This window comes from Palaemon carinicauda, chromosome 39, assembly GCF_036898095.1.
Source record: "Palaemon carinicauda isolate YSFRI2023 chromosome 39, ASM3689809v2, whole genome shotgun sequence".
Taxonomy (NCBI): Eukaryota; Metazoa; Arthropoda; class Malacostraca; order Decapoda; family Palaemonidae; genus Palaemon; species Palaemon carinicauda.
Genome location: NC_090763.1, coordinates 63434633 through 63443997, shown reverse-complemented (window position 1 = coordinate 63443997; position 9365 = coordinate 63434633).

Sequence of the window (9365 nt, the reverse complement as noted above, 5' to 3'; positions counted from 1 at the left end):
CGATCACTATTTATCACGAATTCACTTTTATTTTCATTTAATCACTATTTATCACGAATTCACTTTTATTTTTATTTACTTTATCATTTGATGTATCACAAATGCAAAGGTATATTTGATTGTATTGATGTCTGTTGGTGTTACCAAATAGTGTATTTTTGTAGCTCTTTTTAACTTGAATCGTGTAAGGTACTCCATACAAATATTACCTTGATCTCATTCATATGAGGTAACACGGCTACTATTCCTTATCTCTTGTAACATTTCTTAAGCTCTTTAATGCGATAAAACTATTAATTATACTTTAATTTTATACCTCTCTTCTTACTGCTATTTAATGGTAATCTCTCTTTTTCACCTGAAAAGACCTCATTAAAAATTATTGTTTATACAATTCCCACATAACATGCGTGATGGGAGTAGCAGATGTACCTTGTGAACTTGGACACACAAAAATGGAGCCTCTGTCCACTGTGATATTTGTACAAGTGTGTGTGTGTGTGTGTGTGTGAGCGTGTATGCGCACGCGTGCGTCCGTACCAGTACCCTACCTACGGCCACGCAACATTTCCTTGATGTTATACTACCTGGCGCTTTTGTCCACAATCATAACTTTCATTAACCATCAAAATAGGTGTCAGACAGACATACTCCTGCAACAGGGCTAGATACAGAACAAAAAAAAAAACTTTCCTCTCCCTGCCTGTCTTTTCCTTTGTACCAACCGTGTGTCACACAATTGTACATAATTATTTTGTATATATTATGCTTGTATCTGCGCTCTTCCCTCGCACTAAAAAGAACCTGAATGATCATGTCTCCGTTTTGCTCTGTAACATTGTCTGTCTCTCAAACAGGTTATGTCCTGTTGCCTTGAGGTTTTGTATATAAAGGAGAGTGTTCCTTAATAAACAACTCAGTTGATTGCATCCTGCCTTTGAGTTCACAACCCTCTCTCGGCACCGTCACATTGGTGACCCCGGAAGTCGACTCGCTCCCACCGCCTTCCACCCCCACCCCCTCGCCCCTTCATCGTTGGTACTATGACGGACTACGGCAGTTGGTGCTGCGGCTGCTCCATTCAAACTTTCATCGTTTGCCAGCGGAGAGGCGTTTGCTTGGTTTCAGCGCGCAGAAGTCCAGTTTCGTATCAGGGGCGTGACTCGCTCAATCACCAAAGCGGATTATGTTCTCGCGGCGATACCCGAGGACACCTTCCCAGAAATATCCGACTAGCTTTGTGAACAAGGAGACACCCCAATAGCGTATGACGCCCTCAAAAAATACCTTCTGCAGCAGTACTCGCCGTCGCCAGCCGCCCGTATAGCAAAGCTTTTTCAGCTCTCGCAACAACCGTTGGGGGACCAAAGGGCTTCGCTTGCCCTCAGGGAAATGACCAGTATCGCTCGCCTTCAACCTGCCGCAGACGGCTCTCCTCGTGAGGTGAACCTACTTCGTGCCCTTTGGATACGCCGTTTACCCGAACCTGTACGCGCTGCCATACCCGATGTCGATAGTTTACCCATAAAGGACTTGATGACCAAAGCCGACGCCCTTATGGACAGCCACTTCAAGACCTCCATCAACGCCTCCACCCCTGACGACGAGGATGCCTATTCAACGTTAACCGAAGCTGACATGAATGCCGTAGGACATACACGCCTACCCCGTGACGTGCCGAAGCGGCGACAAAGCCGCCCACCACCCACCAATCGCTCGCGCCTCAACGAACGACTTCTACAGCCACTTACTACCTCCCATCCGCTGCAGTTTTGCTACTACCACTTCAGATTCGGGGCAACCGCGAAGAAATGTGCCAAGGATTGTCAGTGACCAAAAAACGTGTAAGTAGGCCATCGCTTGTGGCGGTGGCCTCCCGTGTTTCTAATCTTTTCTTTTTACAGGATGCAGGAATGGGCGTGCAATTTTTGGTAGACACGGGTGCTTGTCGTTCTCTTTTGCCAAGGAAACTCTTCAAGGCACGACGTAGTCTGTCTACATCTGCCGACGTCCGCTTGGTAGCTGCCAACGGATCTGCGATACCCACCTACGGTTACGAGAACCTCACATTATCGTTCGGAAACGGTAAATTCAATTGGAAGATTCTCGTTGCTGACGTCACAATGCCAATCCTCGGTGCGGATATCCTCTCTCATTTCCACCTTCTGGTCGATGTCGGCCACTGACGATTGGTCAACGCAGACTCGTACTTGTCGACACCTCTTCAACCCGCCCCCTCTAACCTCGCTCTCCACATCAGCGCATCCACGGATGCCTATGCCCACCTCCTCACGTTGTACCCGGAAGTTTTCCGTCCAGAACTTCGCCAAACGCCCACGGTTCCTGCCAAGCACGGTATTTATCACCATATCAAGACGACGGGACCCCCAGTCTTCGCAAAATTCAGACGTCTGGCACCGGAACGATTGGCAGCCGCCAAACAGACGTTCGCCGAAATGGAGGAAATGGGCCTTTGCCAAAAGGCCTCCAGCCCATGGTCGTCACCCTTACACATCGTTCTGAAGAAAGACGGCTCCCTCCGTCCGTGCGGGGATTACAGGCGCCTGAACATGCATACAGAACCGGATCACTACCCCCTCCCAAACATTGCCGACGTGACCTCCTACCTGCACAAAGCGAAGGTTTTCTCTACGCTCGACCTCCTGAAGGGGTATTAGCAGGTGCCTATGAACCCAGAAGACATCCTCAAGACCGCCATCACCACTCTATTTGGTACATACACCTTCAATTACTCCTGTTTTGGCCTTCGTAATGCTGGGGCAACGTTTCAACGTCTCATGGATGGCATCTTAGGGGACCTCCCTTTCTGTGTATGTTATGTGGACGACATACTTGTGTTCTCCTCCTCAAAAGAGGAACACCTCCGTCACCTGCGCATCGTGCTCGACCGCCTGCAACAAAACGGCCTTGTAGTCCGGTACGACAAGTGTACCTTTGGTGCCAACGAAGTGTCGTTCTTAGGGCACCGTATCACTCCTGAAGTAGTCTATCCCCTCCCTGAGAAGGTAGCAGCCGTTCAGAACTTCCCCGCGCCCTCGACCGTCAAAGCTCTGCAGGAATTCTTGGGCATGATCAACTATTATCACCGTTTTCTGCCAGCCATTGCCGCCACTCTTGCTCCCCTCTACGCCTCCCTCAAGGGCAAGCCAAAGGACCTGAAGTGGGGTCCCCTTCAAGAAGCAGCCTTCTGCAATGCAAAGAAGGCCCTATCAACTGCTGCGGCTCTCACTTTTCCTATCCCACACGCCCCCCTCCTTCTCTCCACCGATGCCAGCGACGTCGCTATTGGTGCAGTACTCGAGCAGGTGGTCAAAGGCTCGCCCCGCCCATTGGCCTTCTTCAGCAGAAAACTGTTCAAGGCAGAATCGGGTTATTCTACCTTCGATCGAGAATTGCTAGCGGTGCACTTGGCTGTCCGTCACTTTCGCCATTTCTTAGAAGGTACGCCCTTCGTCATTCGCACAGACCACATGCCTCTGGTGCACGCCTTCACTCGACAGTCTGACGCCTGGTCCGCCCGTCAACGCCGACATCTCTCCGCCGTGGCTGAATACAATTGCACCCTCCAATACGTCCCTGGGAAAATGAATCCCGTTGCCGATGCCCTGTCAAGAAACACGTTGGCTGCCGTTCAACTGGGATTGGATTACAACGCCCTGGCTGAAGCCCAACGACAGGATCCAGAGTATCAAGCTTGTAGGACATCCTGCACGTCCCTCCGTTGGGAAGACTTTCCCCTCGAAGACTCCAACACCACCCTCCTCTGTGACGTCAGTACTGGTAGACTGCGACCTTGGATTCCTGCTCCCATGCGCCGACAGGTGTTTGATTTCATTCACGGCCTTTCACATCCCTCGTGCCGTTCTACTGCACAGCTGCTGAAGGCAAAGTTCATTTGGCACGGCATTTCTAAGGATGCTAAGGATTGGGTCCGCGCCTGTACTTCTTGCCAAACTTCCAAAGTACATCGACACACGGATTCAGGAGTGGGCACCTTTCCTCAACCTCAGCGTCGTTTCGCACACATTCACGTCGACGTTGTAGGCCCCCTACCCACATCACAAGGACATTATTACCTGTTTACCGTCATCGACCGCTCCACTCGTTGGCCTGAAGCCATTCCCATGGAAACTGCAACGTCCTCCTCATGTACATCTGCCTTACTCTCTGGATGGATTTCAAGATTCGGTATCCCTGAGCATATTACTTCTGACAGGGGAACCACTTTCACCTCTCAATTGTGGACATCATTAGCGAATCTCCTGGGCATCACCCTACATCAGACAACGGCCTACAACCCCGCTGCCAATGGAATGGTTGAACGTTTTCATCGCACCCTCAAAGCAGCTTTGATGTCCCGCTGCAAGGATTGCAACTGGTTTACTCAGCTTCCCTGGGTCCTCCTTGGACTAAGGACCACTCCTAAAGACGCCCTCGACGTCTCGGCAGCTGAAATGGTGTATGGCGACCCGTTGGTCGTCCCTGCCGAATTTTTTCCTTCTACAACCTCCTCCGACGATCTCCAGCGCATACGTCACGTCGTGGGAAAATTGTAAGCCTCTGCCATTTATGAGCGGCCTTTAAACCTTTAAACAGGTGACTTTTAAAACGAGATTTAGAGTTAATGGAATTTTTAATCATAAGCACAACTAAGGTGAAATTAGAATGTCAACTACTGGGGTTTAGTCGTGCGAAGTCAGATGGTTGCATTAGATCGTTTGTATAAATTACTACAACTTTGAACAATAGATATTTTCACTTTTTTGGTATGATGATCCATAGAAATTGTTCTGTGGATCGTTACATGTTAAGAGTATAAGTTGTAAATATTGAATTTGAATTATTATTATTATTATTATTATTAAAAGCCAAGCTACAACCGTAATTGGAAAAGCAAGATGCTATAAGCCCAAGGGCTTCAACAAGGAAAAATAGCCCAGTGAGGAAAGGAAATATGGAAATAGATAAGCTACAAAATAAAATATTTTAAGAACAGTAACAACATTAAATTAGATCTTTTATATATAAACTATAAAAACTTCAAAACAAACAAGAGGAACAGAAATAAGATAGAACAGCGTGCCCAAGTGTACCCTCAAGCAAGAGAACTCTAATCCAAAACAGTGGAAGACCATGGTGCAGAGGCTATGGCACTGCACGTGACTAGAGAACAATGGTTGGATTTTGGAGTGTCCATCTCGTAGAAGAGCTGCTTACCATAGCTAAAGAGCACTTGATTGCAGTTGAAATCGGTCAAAAGATTTGTTAATTGCAAAGGTCCTTAAAAGAGACTTCAATCTTTTAAGGTTTCGTTATTGTAATCTCAAGAGACCAATTATTAAAGACTAGTGTACGCGACCCGTCAAAAATGACGGCTAAATGTTGAGATAGATATGCACACACACATTCAACGCTTCCAACTCCCCCCCCCCTTTCCTAACTACCATACCGCAATTTGTGGGAGATGTGCTTTCCGAGTGGTTGCCGCTCAGTGTGACAGTAAACTTGTATATATATATATATATATATATATATATATATATATATATATATATATATACACACTTATATATTTACATATATATATATATATATATATATGTCCATGTATATATATACATATATATATATATATATATATATATATATATATATATATATATATATATATATATATTAACATATATATATATGTATATTTACACACATATATGCTTATACACACACACATATATATATATATATATATATATATACATATATATATATATATATATATATATATATATATTATATTTATATATACATATGCATATACATATACAGATTGCAGATGTAAATAACAAGGTGTAATTGGATGATCATACAGCATAGGCTTTGCAATATATCAGGGAAAATGAGTGTATATTCATACCTTAAAGTATCATCTACAGGTGTGTTTGGGAGAGATAAATCTTTTGTATTGGACAGCGAATCGGAAAATATTTTAAATTTTTTGCTCATTTTGATCTTCACTTGGCTACAGTTAATCAAAAGCACAGCATCAGTGTCACGTTCGTGTTGGTCAAATTATAATGAATCATATCATTTATGGTCCAAGCGTAAGACATTGAGGATAGCAGATCGCATGGAAGTCAAGTTAGCCCTTTTCCCCCCGGGGTATTTGGAAATTTCCAACCCTTAACCCCCAATGGGTTATTTTTTTCCTAGCACATTTTGCAGTATATTTTTTTTAAGTTGCTCTAACAGCCTTAATTTTTGTCATAGAGAGGTCAGGTTGGTCTCATTCTCTTGGAAAATGCCTGAATTTTCTAAAAAAAAATTATCAAAAAATATGAAAAACAAATTTTTATAGCGTTTTTTTGCAAGGACGTACCGGTACGTCCATGGGGGTAAAGGGATGGCTTTTGTGAAACGTACCAGTACGTCATTTGGGGGTAAAAGGGTTAACTGCGATGGATAAAAAAAAAAAAAAAAAAAAAAAAAAAAAAAAAAAAAACTAGGGTCACCCCTAATTTATAGAGATGAAATGACTGATCTGAAGTCTCTTATCTAAAGCGTGGATCTAGATCTCGTGCTATAAACGAATTAGTTAGAAGTCCGTGTGAGATTAGCAGATTCCAGCTGTGACCAAGTTGTGGAATGATCTTCCTAATCCTAGGGTAGTTGAATCAGTAGAAAGAAGTCCGTGTGAGATTAGCAGATTCCAGCTGTGACCAAGTTGTGGAATGACCTTCCTAATCCTAGGGTAGTTGAATCAGTAGAAAGAAGTCCGTGTGAGATTAGCAGATTCCAGCTGTGACCAAGTTGTGGAATGACCTTCCTAATCCTAGGGTAGTTGAATCAGTAGAAAGAAGTCCGTGTGAGATTAGCAGATTCCAGCTGTGACCAAGTTGTGGAATGACCTTCCTAATCCTAGGGTAGTTGAATCAGTAGAAAGAAGTCCGTGTGAGATTAGCAGATTCCAGCTGTGACCAAGTTGTGGAATGACCTTCCTAATCCTAGGGTAGTTGAATCAGTAGAAAGAAGTCCATGTGAGATTAGCAGATTCCAGCTGTGACCAAGTTGTGGAATGACCTTCCTAATCCTAGGGTAGTTGAATCAGTAGAAAGAAGTCCGTGTGAGATTAGCAGATTCCAGCTGTGACCAAGTTGTGGAATGACCTTCCTAATCCTAGGGTAGTTGAATCAGTAGAAAGAAGTCCGTGTGAGATTAGCAGATTCCAGCTGTGACCAAGTTGTGGAATGACCTTCCTAATCCTAGGGTAGTTGAATCAGTAGAAAGAAGTCCGTGTGAGATTAGCAGATTCCAGCTGTGACCAAGTTGTGGAATGACCTTCCTAATCCTAGGGTAGTTGAATCAGTAGAAAGAAGTCCGTGTGAGATTAGCAGATTCCAGCTGTGACCAAGTTGTGGAATGACCTTCCTAATCCTAGGGTAGTTGAATCAGTAGAAAGAAGTCCGTGTGAGATTAGCAGATTCCAGCTGTGACCAAGTTGTGGAATGACCTTCCTAATCCTAGGGTAGTTGAATCAGTAGAAAGAAGTCCGTGTGAGATTAGCAGATTCCAGCTGTGACCAAGTTGTGGAATGACCTTCCTAATCCTAGGGTAGTTGAATCAGTAGAAAGAAGTCCGTGTGAGATTAGCAGATTCCAGCTGTGACCAAGTTGTGGAATGACCTTCCTAATCCTAGGGTAGTTGAATCAGTAGAAAGAAGTCCGTGTGAGATTAGCAGATTCCAGCTGTGACCAAGTTGTGGAATGACCTTCCTAATCCTAGGGTAGTTGAATCAGTAGAAAGAAGTCCGTGTGAGATTAGCAGATTCCAGCTGTGACCAAGTTGTGGAATGACCTTCCTAATCCTAGGGTAGTTGAATCAGTAGAAAGAAGTCCGTGTGAGATTAGCAGATTCCAGCTGTGACCAAGTTGTGGAATGATCTTCCTAATCCTAGGGTAGTTGAATCAGTAGAAAGAAGTCCGTGTGAGATTAGCAGATTCCAGCTGTGACCAAGTTGTGGAATGATCTTCCTAATCTTAGGGTAGTTGAATCAGTAGAAAGAAGTCCGTGTGAGATTAGCAGATTCCAGCTGTGACCAAGTTGTGGAATGACCTTCCTAATCCTAGGGTAGTTGAATCAGTAGAAAGAAGTCCGTGTGAGATTAGCAGATTCCAGCTGTGACCAAGTTGTGGAATGACCTTCCTAATCCTAGGGTAGTTGAATCAGTAGAAAGAAGTCCGTGTGAGATTAGCAGATTCCAGCTGTGACCAAGTTGTGGAATGATCTTCCTAATCCTAGGGTAGTTGAATCAGTAGAAAGAAGTCCGTGTGAGATTAGCAGATTCCAGCTGTGACCAAGTTGTGGAATGACCTTCCTAATCCTAGGGTAGTTGAATCAGTAGAAAGAAGTCCGTGTGAGATTAGCAGATTCCAGCTGTGACCAAGTTGTGGAATGATCTTCCTAATCCTAGGGTAGTTGAATCAGTAGAAAGAAGTCCGTGTGAGATTAGCAGATTCCAGCTGTGACCAAGTTGTGGAATGATCTTCCTAATCCTAGGGTAGTTGAATCAGTAGAAAGAAGTCCGTGTGAGATTAGCAGATTCCAGCTGTGACCAAGTTGTGGAATGACCTTCCTAATCCTAGGGTAGTTGAATCAGTAGAAAGAAGTCCGTGTGAGATTAGCAGATTCCAGCTGTGACCAAGTTGTGGAATGACCTTCCTAATCCTAGGGTAGTTGAATCAGTAGAAAGAAGTCCGTGTGAGATTAGCAGATTCCAGCTGTGACCAAGTTGTGGAATGATCTTCCTAATCGGGTAGTTGAATCAGTAGAACTTCAAAAGTTCAAAGTTGGAGCAAATGTTTTTATGTTGACCAGGCTGACATGAGTCTTTTTATTGTTTATATATGACATATCTGTTTTTGACGTTGTTAATAGTTTATATAGGACATATCTGTTTTGACGTTGTTACTGTTTATAGAATGATATATTGTTAATTTATTCTCATCATTTATTTATTTCCTTATTTCCTTTCCTCACCGGGCTATTTTTCCCTATTGAAGTCCTTGGGCTTATAGCATCTTGCTTTTCCAACTAGGGTTGTAGCTTGGCTAATAATAATAATAATAATAATAATAATAATAATAATAATAATAATAATAATAATGAGTCTACGTCAGAATTAGGAATTTGTGAAAATGGGATTAAAAATGTCATTCAGTTATAAATAAAAGGAAGAAATTTATATCATTTACAGATAATGTTTTATTAGACGGTAGATATTCTTAAGATAACGATTTACAAGTGATGCGAGTGTTATCTAATTCTTATCATCTCAAATGAATTAGATC